The sequence below is a fragment of the Phocoena sinus genome, chromosome 10 (assembly GCF_008692025.1).
Source record: "Phocoena sinus isolate mPhoSin1 chromosome 10, mPhoSin1.pri, whole genome shotgun sequence".
Taxonomy (NCBI): Eukaryota; Metazoa; Chordata; class Mammalia; order Artiodactyla; family Phocoenidae; genus Phocoena; species Phocoena sinus.
In genome coordinates, this window is record NC_045772.1 from 31,110,951 (window position 1) to 31,128,601 (window position 17,651).

The 17,651-nt window shown below is 42.9% G+C and overlaps 2 long non-coding RNA genes across 2 annotated transcripts; one reads left to right on the forward strand and one right to left on the reverse strand.

Moving 5' to 3' along the window:
- Positions 1-631: 631 nt before the first annotated feature.
- Positions 632-15,074, reverse strand: LOC116760071. The gene is made up of 2 exons (XR_004351640.1): positions 14,801-15,074; positions 632-1,822 (listed from the first exon to the last, which is right to left on the reverse strand). It is a non-coding gene; the product is annotated as an uncharacterized LOC116760071 (long non-coding RNA).
- Positions 9,786-14,802, forward strand: LOC116760073. Its single transcript, XR_004351642.1, has 3 exons — positions 9,786-9,987; positions 14,167-14,250; positions 14,497-14,802. It is a non-coding gene; the product is annotated as an uncharacterized LOC116760073 (long non-coding RNA).
- Positions 15,075-17,651: the final 2,577 nt, after the last annotated feature.

Consider the following 17,651-nt stretch of genomic DNA (forward strand, 5'->3'; position numbering starts at 1 on the left):
GCATGTGGGCCTCAGCAGTTGTGTCTTGTGGTCTCTAGAGCACAGGCTCAGTAGCTATGGCACACGGGCCCAGCTGCTCCGCGGCACGTGGGATCCTCCCGGACCAGGGCTCGAACCCATGTCACCCGCATTGGCAGGAGGACTCTCAACCACTGTACCACCAGGGAAGCCCTGCAAGCTGTTTTTGTTACCTGAAATTCCCAAGCCCAAACTCCTCGGGCTGCTCATCCTTCAGGATCCAGTTCAAAAAGCATCTCCTCTGAGGCTGCGACAGTGAGGGGCCCGCGCACCGCGATGAAGAGTGGCCCCCGCTTGCCGCAACTAGAGAAAGCCCTCACACAGAAACGAAGACCAGACACAGCAAAAATAAATAAATTAATAAATTCCTACCCCCAACGTCTTCTTGAAAAAAAAAAACAAAAAAGCATCTCCTCTGTGAAGCCCTTCCTGACTCCTGACACTTAGTACACCTTGACTCGTCCCGTTTTTCTTTACACGTCTCTCTCCCTGACGAGCCTTCGAACTTCTTGCCAAATGAGCTTTGGCATCTCCTGAGCCTAGCATAGCATCAGCATAACGTAAGATCTGAATACATATTTGATGATAAATAAATGAATGAGTCACTGAATGATTCACGAGCAGGTGTTTATTAAATGAAAACTGATCCATCAAGAAACAAGTTAATGAATAAAGTAATTGTTAACAACTCCGTATATTGACAAGGGACACAAAGTGGTAACAGTAGCTAACATTTATGTACTGCTGACTGTCCTGGGCTCCTGTGCTTAGTCCATCACATAGATTATCTCATTTCATCTTCACAACAACTCAAGATGTAAGTGCCGTTATGACGCCCATTTTATGGATGAGAAAAATGGGAGCATCACGCTAGAGTCTTTACGAAGTCAGTCTGATCTGGGAACTGTTTATTTTACTCAGCAAAGGGATCACTCACTTCTCAGGCCTTTCACTTGCCACAGGGGATGTAGCGACTGTTGGGGGTGGAAGGAGAAGATGTCATCAGGCTCTTCTTGTCTCTCTACCGCCCTCTTTCTCCCCTCCCCGTGTCTTGCGTTAACAAGAAGAGTATGTCCCATGCGATTCTATTGCTGGGTCCCTCCTGATGGGCGAGGCTGTACTGGAATAGGCTACATTTGGTCCCTTTGAGTTCTTGACTTTGCGCTCATCAAGGTGTAGGTGTGACAGAAGATGATGTGAAATAAGACATTTCCCTAATCATCTGATATCTGTGTATCTACCTTCTTCTGAGGACCCCAGGAAGTACTTTACCTATATCATTCTCCTCAGTCCTCACTCCAACCCCTTGAGGGAGGTGTCCTTATCCCCCAACACACAGGTGAGGCACCTGAGAGTCCCAGAGGCTTAGCAACTTGCCTAATGTCCCAGGAGCTGGTCGCAGAGCCAGGATTTGAACCAAGGCCCATCTGCCTCCAAGTGATGTAATTTAATAACTATCTACAAAGCCCCTCCTTTTGGACGTGCTCATCAATATGCAGTATGTTGTCACTAAAACCCTTTGGTGTCGGGGATACGGTCGTAGTCACCTTCTCTGGTGATTGGTCAGGGTCTCCTTTAACGTGTGACTGTGGTGGCAGCTTTTTGGTCTGCTTATTAGAAAAAGTCACAAAGGTGCCATTCATCAGTGTAAAGTTAGCGACAGAAGCCGTGTATGACGGTGGGTAAGATGAACAGCATCTTCAGCTGGGAAATCCAGAATCCTTCCCGACTTCCGCTGTTGTCTCCTCTTCTGCTCTTTAGCAACTCACATGCTCATAGTTTACATGCAGCCATTCTTGTTGACCTGTTCATGATGGATGGTGAGAGCCTGTTATGAAACGAGGCACCAGCAGGAGAGAGCCCAGAGCCCACACCCACACTGTTTGCTTTGTGAAATTCCAGACTGTTTAATCTGCTCTACCTCATCCTAAGAACTCCAGGTTCCACTTTTCTTAATGACTTTCCCCTCCTTAAATACCTACACAGTTATTTTTAAGGAAGGAAAAAAAGAATAGATGAATCATTTGCAGGAAACGGAGGGGAGAGATGTGTGGTTGGAACGGCAGATGGGCGAGCGTGTGGGCATGTAGCTGTCTCTGTTGTTCCTTCCACCACACTCTGGAAACGAGTCCTTTGGAAGTAAGTGTACATTCATTTTAGGGTAAGGGCTGTGCCCGCTTTCAGGTACTAACATGTAATTCCACATCCGCTCAGATTCCTCTGAAACATAGAAACTCCAGGGAAAGTGGGAAACTCAAGCTAGGCTCAGATTGGACTGTTTATCCTCTCTTTGAAGTTTTGACATTAAACCTTCTAAAGATAAGGTGATAAACTCCTTTCAATTAGTGGCAACAGAGTTTCTCCTGCTGTCTTCTTTCTCCTGCAGGATATGAAGTCAGTACATGAATATTCTTTCTGTGCCACAGTGCAAGCTCCCTAACCTCATAAGGGATTGGCAAATGCCTAGAGGGAAGCTGGAGGAGAGAGCTTGAAGCAGGAAGCAGGAAACACAAATTGTTCTTGGTGGGGCTTTCGATGGTGGGGGCGGGGCGCGTGGAAAGGACACAAAGACAGTACGATGTTGGGGACAAGTGCGCATGTATTGGTCCCCAAAGTGAGCTTCTTGCTGTTTGTATGCAGATGACAACAACTATGGTCTTTTCACTTGGATAACTAAAAATAAGTTTCTAGAGTCCCGAAAATCCAACAGAACATACATTTTTGAAAAGCTGACTTTTTTTCAGAAGGCTTCATGTAGGCCCTCCTGTTACTTCTATGTAAATTTCCAAATGTTATCTGGATGGCATACTAGGATAAGTAATTGTGGTTATTTTATTTTTAGATTATGAAACTCATTCCATCAACAGACTCTCTTCCACTGATTTTTTTTCCCCCACTTCCATCACCACCATCTGCCCTCCCTCCCCTAGACCCACAGCACAGGACCCTGTTGTGAGCACACGAATGAATGTGCAGAGAGGTAAAAGCTTGTGATTTTTAGTGCAATAGGAGTTTTGGTAAAATATGTGTCTAGAAGTTGACATATGTTTCTTAACACAAATATACCACTTGGAACCAAAGAATTGTGGTTAAGAGCATTTTTTTTTTATTAATGAACACTCCTTCAGGATCCACTTTAATAATAAAAGTCATCTGATGAAGAATGAGTAAACTCAGTCCAGAAATCAATCTGAATAATCATAAAAAAGATTTCAGCCATCATAAATCTTGTTAATAATAGAATTTCCACCCTGAAAGTCATTCATACTAACCTTCACAAAAGCACTAATTCTTGGATCCTAAAAGCTTTAAAATGATTCTTCATAATTTATAAACATGACCATACTGGACTCATTTTTGTGCCTCTCGGGATGCCCCAGATTCACCTGACTCCCAGCCTCTACCTCATCCTGAATGGACAGCCTCCTGGGGGCGGGGTTCTGGTGGGACCACATCTCACCTGCCATAACAGGAGCCTCAGTGCTTCCTGGCCCAGGTCTGACCAGACAAGACTCATGTACCTTATGGATGGCTGCTGCCCTCCCATGTCTTCCAGTCAGCTTGCTAAGATGTGGAATCTGGCTTTCCTAATGGCTCCCTGAAGTGGCTGAAAAACAACCCAGATGTTGCAGAGGACTTAAACTTTGAATCATGGGACTAGAGGCCAAGAAGATAAACCCTTCTTCCTTCCTCCACCCCCACCCCTACCTGATGGATTGCTTCAAGGTGACTTGCAGGATGAGCAACTGGCCCGTAATTCCTCGTGACTTTATGGCCAGTTCCTTAACACGCCCGCCTGGTATCTGCATTCCTTTCTCTCCTGCCTCATCTCTCTTTCTCTCTCACTTTTGCAGCCCTGGGATTGCCGAATCCAACGTAGCCTTAGCAAGTAATCTTTGCTGCAGGTTTTATTCTCTAGGAAATTTGGTTAAGACAATGATAAAAAAAAAAAAAAAATCACACATTATATCTTCAATCTGGCCTCCTGCCAACAGTCTATTGTCTTCTTAATAAGAAGAATGAACGGAGATCTAAAGTTTGCGTTAAGGTTAACTAGTACTGCTCCAGTGAAGTGTTTCTGGGTTGAGAATATGGTCTCTAAATCTCATCTAACTTTCCTGTAACTGGGTTTCCTCTCACCACAGTATGATTGGATACCAGCAATTCTTTTCTCAGATTGGTTGCTTCTGCCCAGCCTGGTTGGTGATAAACCAGAACAACAGATAGCAGCTTCTCCTACATACAGCCTGGTATTTACAAACCTACTTCCTGATCTCCATCGTATCACCTTTGATGCTATCCTCTGTCTTCTTTGTGTCTTTACCTTCTATTTCACTCTCAGCAAATTCCTGACATGTAGGTGTGATAAAGCCGGTTCAAAGTAATACTCAAAATCCTTTTGATTTATTATATTCAGTTTAGGGTAAAATATGTATATTTTAATCAATAGCTAGAGAATATCTGCCACCAAGAGCAATGTGATATTTGGAGATTGTAAACAAGACACTTTAAACCATACCCAGACTGAGAAAGAGAAAAGGACTTTTTCACTTCTCTATTTAATGGACTAGATAGGATCTTCTTATTGAGAGGTGGGGGGGGGGGCCTCGGGGTGAGGATAAAGGCGCTTAGATATTTGGTACTATCGAAAGGCAGAGACTGTGAATGCTGGAAGACAATATTAAGGCTGTTATTTTAATGAATTAAAATTCCTCAGAAGGTTTGCATAGATAATAATGTCTGAGGCTGAGTTTAAGACACTCTTCTGGGATTAAAACAAAACAAACAAAAACCAGAACTGCTGGACCCTGAGCAAGCCTGAGGACTAGAAACAGTTTTCATTATAAGATGACATTTAGAATGAGTTGAAAAGGAAAAGTCAAGCACCAGTGAGTTATATATCAAAGTGTGCTCAGGGATTAAGTGCCTCCACATTTTTTTTCTATTTGAAACTAATGATTGAGTTATGGTATTTAAATTCAGTGGCTACCATCAACTTAATATTATGGTTAAAAAATAAGGTATACAAATAAAATAGGATTTTAATTTACTTATTTACCAATCAAAACAATGGGACAGAATATGAGTAGATAGTTCATAGGAAAGGAAATTCAAACAGGCTTTAAACATATGCAAAGATGCTTGACCTGACTCTTAATAAGAGAAATGGAAGTTAAAGTCACCACGAGATATCAAGATTCATCTATCAGATTGGCAAAAGGTTTGAGAGCACACTGTGTCAGCTAAGGTATGAAAAAAATACATGAGTGGCAGTAATGCAAACTAGTACAATCTCTGAAAGGGGCGTTTGGGTGATATGAAGCAAAATTATAAACTTGCATACTCTGACCAAGCAATTCCACATTTATGAATTTATCCCACAAACATATACGAAGTAGATAAATGTATAAAAGCATATTCACTGCAGTTATTGCTTGCAGTAGCAGAAAAGATTATGAAGAACCACCATGCCCATGGATAGGAAGATTGCATAAATAAACTATGCTATCTATGCTCATGTAACAGAATACTATGTAGCCATTAAAGAGAATGAAGAAGCTCTTATGTTTTCTTTCTTTTTTTTTTTTTAATTGGGGTACAGTTGCTTTACAATGTTGTGTTACTTTCTGCTGTACAATGAAGTGAATCAGCTATAGGTATACGTATATCCCCTCCCTCATGGACCTCCCTCCCCTCCCCTGCATCCCACCCATCTCCTTCACCACAGAGCACCAGCTGAGCTCCCTGCACTATACTGCAGGTTCCCACTAGCTATCTGTTTTACACATGGTAGCGTATATGTGTCAATCCCAATCTCCCAATTCATCCCATTCCCCCTTCCCCCCCAGCTCCGGGTCCACACGTCCATTCTCTACATCTGCATCTCTATTCCTGCCCTGCAGATAGGTTCATCTGTACCATTTTTCTAGGTTCCACATATATGTGTTAATATATTTGTTTTTCTCTTTCCGACTTACTTTACTCTGTATGACAGACACTAGGTCCATCCATGTTTCTGCAAAAGGACCCAATTTCGTTCCTTTTTATGGCTAATATTCCATTGTATATCTCTACCACATCTTCTTTATCCATTCCTCTTTTGGTGGACATTTAGGTTGCTTCCATGACCTGGCTATTGTGAATAGAGCTGTAATGAACATTGGGGTACATGTGTGTTTTTGAATTATGTTTTTCTCAGGGTATATGCCCAGTAGTGGGATTGCTGGGTCATATGGTAGTTCTATTTTTAGTTTTTTAAGGAACCTCCATACTGTTCTCCATAGTGGCTGTATCAATTTACAAAGCCCATCTCCAAAATGTGCTCAGTGAAAAACCAAATCGCACTCCTGTATGTTTAGTCTGCTACTGTTGTGTAACATTGGTAATAACGTCAGTAATAGTAAATGTATACGTTTGTATATGCATAGACTCTCTCTTTGGGAGGATGTACCAGACCAGTTACTAATAGTTGCCTCTAGGGAAAGGAACTAGGTATCTAGGAGAGACTTACTTTTACTCTCTACCACTTCTTTCCTTTTCCATGAAGAAGTATCATCTATCCAAATATAACTCAATAATGTTTTATTTTTTATTTTTATTATTATTTTTTTTTGCGGCACACGGGCCTCACTGTTGTGGCCTCTCCCGTTGCGGAGCACAGGCTCTGGACGCGCAGGCTCAGCAGCCATGGCTCATGGGCTCAGCCGCTCCGCGGCACGTGGGATCTTCCCGGACCGGGGCACGAACCCGTGTCCCCTGCATCGGCAGGCGGACTCTCAACCACTGCGCCACCAGGGAAGCCCAATAATGTTTTATTTTTTAAGAGAAGAAAAAATTGTACAATATATGTAGACATTTGAAAAGGGGCTTTCATCTAATTCATGAGAAAACTGTATTCTGTAGTTTCAAGTCAACTGGAAGCAGCATACGCATTATTTTTTCATTAATTAAAAAAGACTTTTCTAGAGCAATTTTCAGTTTAGGGCAAAACTGAGCAGGGTGCAACCTCCCCCATTACCAACATCCCCCACCAGAGTGGAACATTTGTTATAAGTGAGGAACCTATGCTGAGACATCATTATCACCCAAAGTCCACAATTTACATAAGGGCTCACTCTTGGTGTGGGACATACTATGAATTTTAACAAATATATACTGACACGTATCCACCATTATAATATTGTTTCACCACCCTAAATATCCTCTGTACTCCACCAATTCATCCTTCTCTCCCTCCAACCCTCAACAGTCACTGATCTTTTTCCTGTCTCTATAGTTTTGTCTTTCCAAGAGCGTCATATAGTTGGAATCATACAGTGTGTAGCCTTTTCAGATTTGCTTCTTTCACTTAGCAATATGCTTTTCAGCTCCTTCCATGTCTTTTCTTTTTTTTTTTTTTTTTTTTGCGTTATGCGGGTCTCTCACTGTTGTGGCCTCTCCCATTGCGGAGCACAGGCTCCAGACGCGCAGGCTCAGCGGCCATGGCTCACGGGCCTAGCCGCTCCGCGGCATGTGGGATCCTCCTGGACCAGGGCACGAACCCGTGTCCCCTGCATCGGCAGGCGGACTCTCAACCACTGCGCCACCAGGGAAGCCCCTTCCATGTCTTTTTATGGCTTGATAACTCATTTCTTTTTAGTGCTGAATAATACTCCACTGTCTGGATGTACCACAGTTTATTTATCCCATTCACCTTCTGAAGGACACCTTGTTGCTTCCAAGTTTTAGCAGCTATGAATAAAGCTGCTATAAACATCTGCACGCAGGTTTTTTTTTTTGTGGACATGCTTTCAACTTCTTTGTGTAAATACCAAGGAGTAGGATTGCTGGATCCTACGATAAGAGTATGTCTAGTTTTGTAAGAAGTTGCCAAAATGTCTTCCAAAGTGGCTGCACCATTTTGCATTCCCACAAGCAAAGAATAAGAGCTCCTGTTTCTCCACAACCTCGCCCGCCTCTGGTGGTGTCAGTGTTTCAGATTTTGGCCATTCTGATAGGTGTGCAGTGGTATCTCATTATTGTTTTAATTTGCATTTCCCTGATTACTTGCCATCTGTATATCTTTGGTGAAGTGTCCATTAAGGTCTTTGGCCCTTTTAAAAATCAGATTGTTCATTTTCTTACTGTTGAGTTTTAAGAGTTTTTTTTTTTCCATATGTTGGGTAACAGTTTTTATCTGATGTGTCTTTTGCAAACATTTTCTCCCAGTCTATGTCTTGCACATTTTTTTGAAAAGAAGTGAATAAGTCACCTTTAAAGATCTAACCAGAAATTAGAACTATCAAATGGTCACATTACTTTATTAGTAAATGGATAAATCTTTATTAATTCCCTTTGTAACGGATTCTTTGTTGCCAGCACAGCCATGTTTCTAGCTGTTTTCCTTGAGCTCTGTGAAGTAAAAGAATCTAACATGTAATGGGCAAGTAAATGCAGACTGGGATGTTGTGATATTTAAACTGCCCTTAAAATAAGAACTAATTTGTGTAAGGATTAAAAAGGGTTATTCTTCTGTAATTTGTAATCTCCCAATTACTTTGTGATGAATTTCACCGTAAGTTTTCCAAGAAATCCATGTTAAGAGAGAACAAATGAATCAGAATAATTTACTGTACCAGAGCAAATATTTCCATTTGAGAGAACTAATCACTCATTCCTTATGTAACTCCTTAGAAAGTACTGTATATTATCTTCTCCTTATGTGTTCCTGACATGTACCCTTATTATATCACTCTATAATCATTTAGTTTTCATATATAAAACAAAGAACCGTGGAGTTCCTCATTGTAAGTCTAAATCGTCCCATCCTGGGTTGGCAGGACTCTGTCCGTCACCTAACACCACCATCCTTTTTGATCTTGAACTTTGATACTGTTCTACCTGCACACTGAATGCTACTTCGGCAACATTCTCTCTTAGGTCATGGTCCCACCTGTTAGCTTCTTGAGGCGAGTGTCCCCATGTGATTTATCTTTTTATTCCTCAGAAGATCTTGCCCCAACTCAGCAGATATATTGAGCATGGATTTTTTTAAAGGTAGAAGACAGTCATTTTGACAAAATGGAAAGCATTTTCAGTCTGTACTGCATTCTGTGACAGATACCGGTGATACCCTTCCAAAAAGAGGAGAGAATTCTGCTATGGTTCTGGGCGGTGAAATGGCGATCTAGTTGTCAGAGAGGCCGCGGCAGCAGGTGGAAAAGGCATGGCCAGGTGTCCCTTGCTACCAGGCCAGGGTCTAGGACCCCCAAAACAAGAACACTTGAAAGCATTATGCCCAACTCTTCACTTAAATGACCGTGTTTAGCTCCTTTACAGACAGGGGACACCCCCCACCCGCATTTCAGCAACAGGAGTAACATCCCTTACACTTTTGTTTCTAATGAAAAGAAAAACAATGGGGAGACAAGCTTTTTTTTTTTTTTTTTTTACAAAATTTCACTTTACGGAACAGTGTTTTTAACCACACATGTTGCAATGGCATTTATGTCCTAAAGGGCGCGGGTGACTGTATTAGAAATGCCACTTCCGGGCTTCCCTGGTGGCGCAGTGGTAGAGAGTCTGCCTGCAGATGCAGGGGACACAGGTGCGTGCCCCGGTCTGGGAAGATCCCACATGCCGCGGAGCGGCTGGGCCCGTGAGCCATGGCCGCCGAGCCTGCGCGTCCGGAGCCTGTGCTCCGCAACGGGAGAGGCCACAACGGTGAGAGGCCCACGTACCACAAAAAAAAAAAAAAAAGAAATGCCACTTCCTGGGTAGTTGAGCAATTGGAGCTTCTGCAGGAACTTAACTGTTTCTGATGCTTTTACTCAACTTTCAACTTATCTGCAGGTCTGAAATTTTCATAATAAAAAGTTAGAGGCGAAAGGCAGTTTGTCTCCTGGAGAGAAATGTCACCAATGGCATTTAGAATAACATTTCCCCCTCTTTCCTGGCTTACAAGCATCTCTCAGCACCTCCCTGTGTGAGGTAAGTTAAGGATTTTGTCATCTTCTATTAATAGGGAGGGACTCTGAGTCACAGAAAGGCTAAGTGATTTTTCTAGCCCCAGAAATAAGAGGAATAAAATGAAGCAAGATGATTAGTACATTATTTTAGGAATAGGACTATTATGGTGGAGAGCATCATTTTCTTGAACAACTGCAATTGCTTCCTAACTGGTTTTCCTGCCCCCAGTTTCTCTCTCCCCTCCAGTCTACTCACCCGCTTTGTTACCAGAACCATATTCTGAAATCATGTCACACCCCTGTATAAAAATCTGTGATGACTTCTCACTGCCTAAAGAAAAATTCCAAACTCCTTAGCAGGACGTCCAAAGCCCAGGTCCATCCGGCTTTAAACTACCTTTCCTCTTTCTTTGCCACTCTGTGCCATTTATAACTGCTCAACTGCTCTCTGGTTCTCACGCACGTCCGTCCATGCCTCCAAACCTTCGCTCATGCCATCTGGCTCTCTTACCCAGAAGGCCTTTCTTCTTCTACCCTTCTGGGACCATGGAGAGGGGGGAATCTGCTTACCCACGGGGATCTGACTCGAATATTGTCTTCTCTGGGACACCTACCAACACCCAGGTTCAATGGACCCATTTCCTCCTCTTGTTCCCGTTGTACATTTTTTCTATTGCAATTACTATATTTAGTTTCTTACATTCTAGGAACCTGGGCATGTGTCTAACCTCCCCAGTCAGACTTCTTTTTTGTGACAGCAGGGTCTGACTCTTACTGATTTCCATATGCTCCAGCAATCACTTCAGATCTAGACACACAACAGTGTTCGACGCAAAACTTGATGCTGTTGTCAAGAGAAACCCTCTTTTAGGCAAAACCACAGGCAGATCTGGGTACCGTTTCAGCCCCCTGAAAGAAATCAGAGCTCGTGCCAGTTCAAGAGTTGAGTTGACAAGGACAAGCAGATTAGTTATGTCTGAGGTTGCATTTTTCTGTAACGAAGTTCTGATATTTGCGGATAAAGTGTACTATTTGATTCATCTTTCCAGGTAACCTACAAGAAAATTTCTATACTTTGTGGACCAGAGCTGGTGGGTGAGGAACCTGGCTGTCCAGGCTATTAGGAACTTCTCAAAGTGTGGTCCATCTGTAAGAGCCACTATTGGCTGCTGGACTAAAAGGCAATTGCCTGGGTCCCTCTCTAGACCTCAATCAGGGTCCCTGAGTGGGAGTCTGGAGTGTGGGCCACAGGCAAGTACCTCCAGCTGTTTCTAAACATTTATTTTGAGACCCACCGGTCTGGCTGGAAACCTCTCCCTAGGCAAGCGGAATGAGTGCTGTGAATCCTTCTCAGGCAGAGGTTCTCAGCCCAGGTTGTGTATTGGAATTCCCTGGGGAACTTTTGAAACATATCGATGTCTCGGACCCAGGTATCATTTAAATCGGACTTACTGGAGCTGGGATTTGAGCATCCATATTTTTCAAATGCTTTGCTTCTGAGCCAAGGTGGATGTTGGATAAATGTCAGATTCTTTGGATAAAAATCAGAGGCTTCTAGTGGTTCGAGACCCCAGATTTAGGTCACACTCTTCACTGCACCCCACCTCACTCTCACTATAAAAGTAAATCTCATACCAAATTTAACTAGATATACACACACAAAAATGTTTCAGCAAGTACGTACAGTCATCCAAACTGAGTCCTTCTCTCCACCTCAGTATTTTGATGAACAGCACCTTGCATGAGAGGCCCATGCTGAAGGAAAGGCAGCAACATTCCAAAATGAAACCCAGCAGGGGGTGTAGTCTCACAGGGCAGGGGGCACGGTCCTAGGTGAAGTGGAGGGTCACAGGCTCCAGTGCTGGAGGCTGCATGGTTACCTATGCAGGTGGTCTGGCTGCCCTCTTATATCTTAGTCATACAAGATCCACGGGTCATGTCACACCTCCCCTAACAAGACACATCGCAAGCGCCACCAATTTCAGCAACAGATATAACTTTTTAACATGTTTTATGCAAATTAAAAAAAAAAACCTCACAGGTCACTGAGTCTAAGGTATTGGTTCATATTAGAGAATGTCACAGCTAATTCTCCATCTTTAAAGCATTAGAGTACTACAGTAGCTATACTGAATTACTTAAAGTAAATTATGGTACAGACACTATAACAAAAGGGCAGAGAAATCCCCATTATAAAGGCTTTTTTCCTGGGAAACTGGTTAGGCGAGAGGGATGGATTGGGGGAGGGAAGGGGCATGACCTGGCAAGGGTTTAGACTTTTGGTAGAGAATCTAAAACTTCTGATGGCTCCAGAGAAACCTAAAATTTGTCAGACATTTAATAAAAACAACCTTGGAATCATGCATGTGCAAAAAATTACTATAGAAACTGAGCTGAGCAGGTGGCCTGTTTACTTAAGGCTAGGCATGCTTCTACCATGTGGCCTTTAGCAGAGCACTCTTGCCAGGCAAGACGTCAGAGGAAGGAAGGAACTTTCCAGAGGAGATTTCTTCGTTGCAGGAGGCCTTAAAAGCTTGAGTATATCAATGTGTGCTCCCATCAGCGACAACAAACCCAGATCACTGAGGATGGTTACATCGCTTGGGCCAGTAGACTTCCAATTCACCTCCTGCAGGCTGTGCAAGCACAGTGCAAGGAAGGGCTGTGAGCCAGCGGTGATGGAGGGGGGGAGTGCCTGCTGCTTCAGCAAGTCAGTCCTAGACTGCTGGGAAGTCCCTCCAAGACAACCAATGTCCCCAAGGTCCCCAATCTATCCAGATCTCTCAGCACACTGAGATCTGGGCTGCTTGCATCAGCAACTAACAGGGGTGGTAAAGCAACTGACTCTGTTCTTCAGCATTTTTCTTTCAGAAGCTTGCACTGATTTTTTTTCTATTCCTAAGAACAAAACTGGCACTGTAGTGTTTTTCATTATATAATCCCTTTTCAGCGAGGTCAGTAAACATTTATTAAGATCTGTGTGTGTGTGTGTGTGTGTTAATAATAAAAACAGGTAACTGCCAATGAATTAGTATTGTTTCAGGATTGTTCCTACCCCTTTACAAATGTAACTCATTTATCACAGTAGTCCTGTGATATACTATCCCCACTTTACAGATAAGGAAACTGAGGTATATGGCGATTATGCGATTTCCTTCAGAGTCACACTCGAGAAAGGTTTAGAATCCAGATTGGTCTGACTCTAGAACTCCCAGGCTTGCCCAGCAAGATAAAACTGAACAAATAATGTATATGCTGCTATTTAATAATAGGTTGCATGAAGTCACTCTTATCAGGTAGGGAGCAGCGGGTACTAAAGAGGTTTTGAAGGGACTGAGATATTTAGATTCCAGTGTAATTACCTGATATTTGAGCCCAGCCCTCCCCACTATAAAATTGTGGTAATAGTATACCTGCTATGCAGAATTATCACCGTAATTAGACTGAACACGTGCAAAGCTTGGTGTTGAATAAATTGTAGCTTTCTGTTGTTATTTTCATGGTATATCCAAATATAGCTTTTGTAATTGACCCACCAAATGCCCTAAAGCAGTACTGCTTAGACTGGGGTTTGGAAGCTCCTGGGGTTCCACAAATATATTCCTGAGGAATCTGTGAGTTCTTAAGTTTGATAAACTGAGCGAAAGCATTCCTTGCATTGTGGACACACAGTCATTTCTACTGACTGCTGAGGCAAAATTAGGCTGGCAGGAAATAATTCCTACTTAGAAAAATAATTAGTTCTCTTACACAACAGCTACCTGTGCTGCTCACACCTGCATAAATAAAGGAACACAAGATGAGGAGAAATGTCACCCGAGGAAACATGGCCCATACAAGGAGGCACAGGGCAAATAAACTGTATGTAGATGTGGCATGGCCAATGCCCAGGATGCTGCACACATGAGGCCCCATGACACGACCAGGGAAGGTTCCTGAAAGATGAATACATAGAGTCCCTCACCTTCCCTGAAGGAAATGTAAGCCTAATTTCCCACCAAGTATCCTCACTGGGGCTTTGGAAATAGTACAATGGGAAGCAAGGTGCTGTCATTCCTTTTCCAAAACAAAAAGCAAACCAGAAAAATCTAACAGTAAGTGAACTTGGCTATACTGCAGATGCAGAGATGTCAACCTCCTGATGATTTCCTACACATACATTTACATGTGCTTTTACTTTCCTACTTTGTGAAAATAAAAGAGAAGAGGGAAGAATGAAGGAATGTTTTCCCATGGGAAGGAAAAGGACAAAAGCATCTGAAAGAAGAAATCAACACTGCTAGCTGTAAGTGAATTTCCTTACTAGAGACTAACTTCCAAAGAATATTCTTGATAGAGTCTCTATGGGATCCTGAATGTACACTAATAGGTATTCCATCAGGGGAGGGGAAACAGAAACCCAAGAAAGCTGATGAAGACCTAATTTTTAAAAAACTTCGATTGGGGTCAAGGTCTGAATTTCACCATAGTTCATACTTTTCTTCAGGTTGTATAATTCTGGCAAGGTATGAAAGTGCCATATCTTTTACAGGAAAGCTCTGACCACTCCCTCCATGTGACTGTGGATGTGACCCTGGAACTGCTGCTGTCTAGCTGCCTGTTAGTCCCCGTGTAAGCTTACCTGCCTTTCCTTCCACGGCTGCATTGTTTGGGGACATTGTTACCCGCCTTCAGTAAGCTCCCTGCAGCTGACCCTGGGGCAAGCTGCATGAAGCTGCAACACCAGAAGCAGTCTGATGGCAAACGAGGATCTGCAGTCATGTTATTTTAATTTGCGGCTCACATTTGAAGCTCCCTGTGGTTTTCTCCATGCACAGCGCATCACTGTGTATTACCTTGGTTTCCTATTGTCAGTCCTTTGGGCCTCTTGGGTTCCACGGTGCCTACCGGTCTGACATAAGTTGCTGTCTTTTCAAGGCACCTGTCAAGAAAGCACAACAGAGTTTTGTGAACCCCATATGCCGTTTATTTAAAGTCAGACTATTTCAAACATATTTCTCAAATGCAGTTGAATTGTGTTCTGAGGTTTAGCTGTCCTGAAACTCACCGACCGTCACTTTTTAAAAAAATTTTTATTGGAATATAGTTGATTTACAATGTTGTGTTAGGTTCAGGTGTACAGCAAAGTGAATCAGTTATACATATACATATATACACTCTTTTTTTTAGATTCTTTTCCCAAATAGGTCATTACAGAGTATTGAGTAGAGTTCCCTGCGCTATACAGTAGGTCCTTATTACTTACCTATTTTATATATAGAAGTGTGTGTGTGTCAATCCCAATCTCCCAATTTATCCCTCCCGCACTTACCCCCTGGTAACCATAAGTTTGTTTTCTACATCTGTTACTCTACTTCTGTTTTGTAAATAAGTTCATTGGTACGCTTTTTTTAAGATTCCACATATAAGTGATATCATATGATATTTGTCTTTCTCTGTCTGACTTCACTCCACTGACTGTCACTTTGAGGGCCTCCCTGGGACCTCGAAAAAACCTGAATCCTGGATATGCCACAGAGTCCATTTTAGGGACTTCCCTGGTGGCACAGTGGTTAAGAATCCACCTGTCACTGCAGGGGATGTGGGTTCGATCCCTGGTACATGCCACATGCCGTGGAGCAACTAAGCCTGTGTGCCACAACTACTGAGCCTTCACTCCAGAGCCGGCGAGCCACAACTACTGAGCCCACGCACCACAACTACTGAAGCCTGTGCACCTAGAGCCCGTGCTCCGCAACAAGAGAAACCACCGCAATGAGAAGCCCATGCACCGCAACGAAGAGTAGCCCCCACTCGCTGCAACTAGAGAAAGTCCACGTGCAGCAAGTAAGACCCAACACAGCCAAAAATAAAAAAACAAATAAAAAAACAAAGACTCCATTTTTAATTCAGATCTTCCAAAACATACTCTCCCTATTGGGTGAAAATCTGTTTAACTATTTTCACATGAGTGTTAATTAATGTCATTATATTCATAGAGATTACTCCAAGATTAAAGGTCATACTAACCCTTTCAGGTCTCATCAATCGCAAGTGTTCTCAAATGCAGGAAAATTCCTGCAAAGTTGGAATGCTTCTCCAATAACCAAGCAAACATTTATAACTGAAAGATTTTCTTTTAAGGAATTTTCCAGGGGGAAACACCAGGAAGAATTCAAGCACGAGTGCTCATTGCATGCACACACTATCACACAGAGAGACAGTAGGATCTATGAAATTGTTTCTGTGCACTTATGAAAATGGATCAGAGATGACCTGCTGTACTCTCCAGCCTTTAAACATAGCTCTCTACACGTGACTGATACCCTAGGCAGGGAACTGAGGCCTCTGGAAGTAAGGAAGCCTGTGGTTCTTATAGTCACTAGAGCTCTCCTGAGAAAGCTTTTCCTGGGGGCCCCAGGCCTCATCTTTGATGAGATTCAAAGCAGGATCACCAGCAACAGCGAGTCAGTTTTATGCAGAAATGAAGCAATGAGTTTAAAAACCGTTGAATACCTACTTTGTGCCCTTTGTGTGTCATCTTGGCTGTCTCTATCCTCGCAGTCCTTTGAGGCAGGTGTAACTATTCCCCACTTTACATACTGCTGAATTCCTTTCCTTGCTTTATTTTTCTCCATAGCACTTTTCCTTTCTAATATACTGTATAATTATTTATTTTGCTCATTGTCTCTTGTTACTAGAATATAAGCTCCAGGAGGGCAGGGTTCTTGTCTGTTTTATTCACTGCTGCTTTCCTGGAGCTAGAGTAAATGAGTGAGTGAGTGAATGAGCGTATGAATGAATGAATGGAGGCCCGGAGAGGTTAAGTGACTTTCCCCTATCAAAATACTAGTTAGAGACAGAGCTAAGATTTGAACTCAGGCCCACGTGCTACACTGAGACACATCAGTAATGGTAGATGCGAGGATTACCATCTAAGACATACTCTAAGAAAGAAAACTGTATGGGCATTTATTGAATGGTTGACTAATGAAAAGGTGCATACAGTCAAAGAAAACCGCCAGATGTAAAAGGAGCAGGAAGGAAATGAGCCTAACTTTTGATCCTTGACATCTGTGGGGAAGGAGCAACATAATTTGTGAAGCCCGGAAATGCCTGGTGGTCAAAATTCAAAGTGCAGACCTTGAATCCTTCAAATTTCAGCAGCAACAGCAGAGCGCGGTGGGCGCGGTCTCCACAACACCCTGTAATATGGGTATGTGGTAGTCCTTGAGGCTCTGTGAAGAGTCAGGCTTCAAATCCTGACCCCACCGTTGGCTCCTGTGTGACCTCAGGCAAATTCCTTAATCTCTGTAAATGAGGATAATTTGCATGGGTTTTCTGAAGACTGACGGAAATATGCATGTAAACACAGAAATCAAGACCATGCCCACCAGGTGGTAAATACCCACTACATATGACTTCTATTATATCAGCTTAGTGTACAGAGTGTTTAAGAGGGGACCAGTAGGGAGAAGTTAGAAGGGTAGTTGGGTATATTCGGTATTTAACTGTGTTAAAGGATTTTGATCGTGGTCTGTAACAGCACCTGCTTTGCTTGACGGCTAAATTGGCATGGATTTAACTGCTTAGTGCAGTTCTTCAGAGGATTTCTCCTTAGACTAGGGAATTTCAGGCGGGCTGTTAGGCATCAAAGGGCGTCTTTGGGATTGAAAGGACGGGGGCCATTCTGCAGGTTCAGAATTC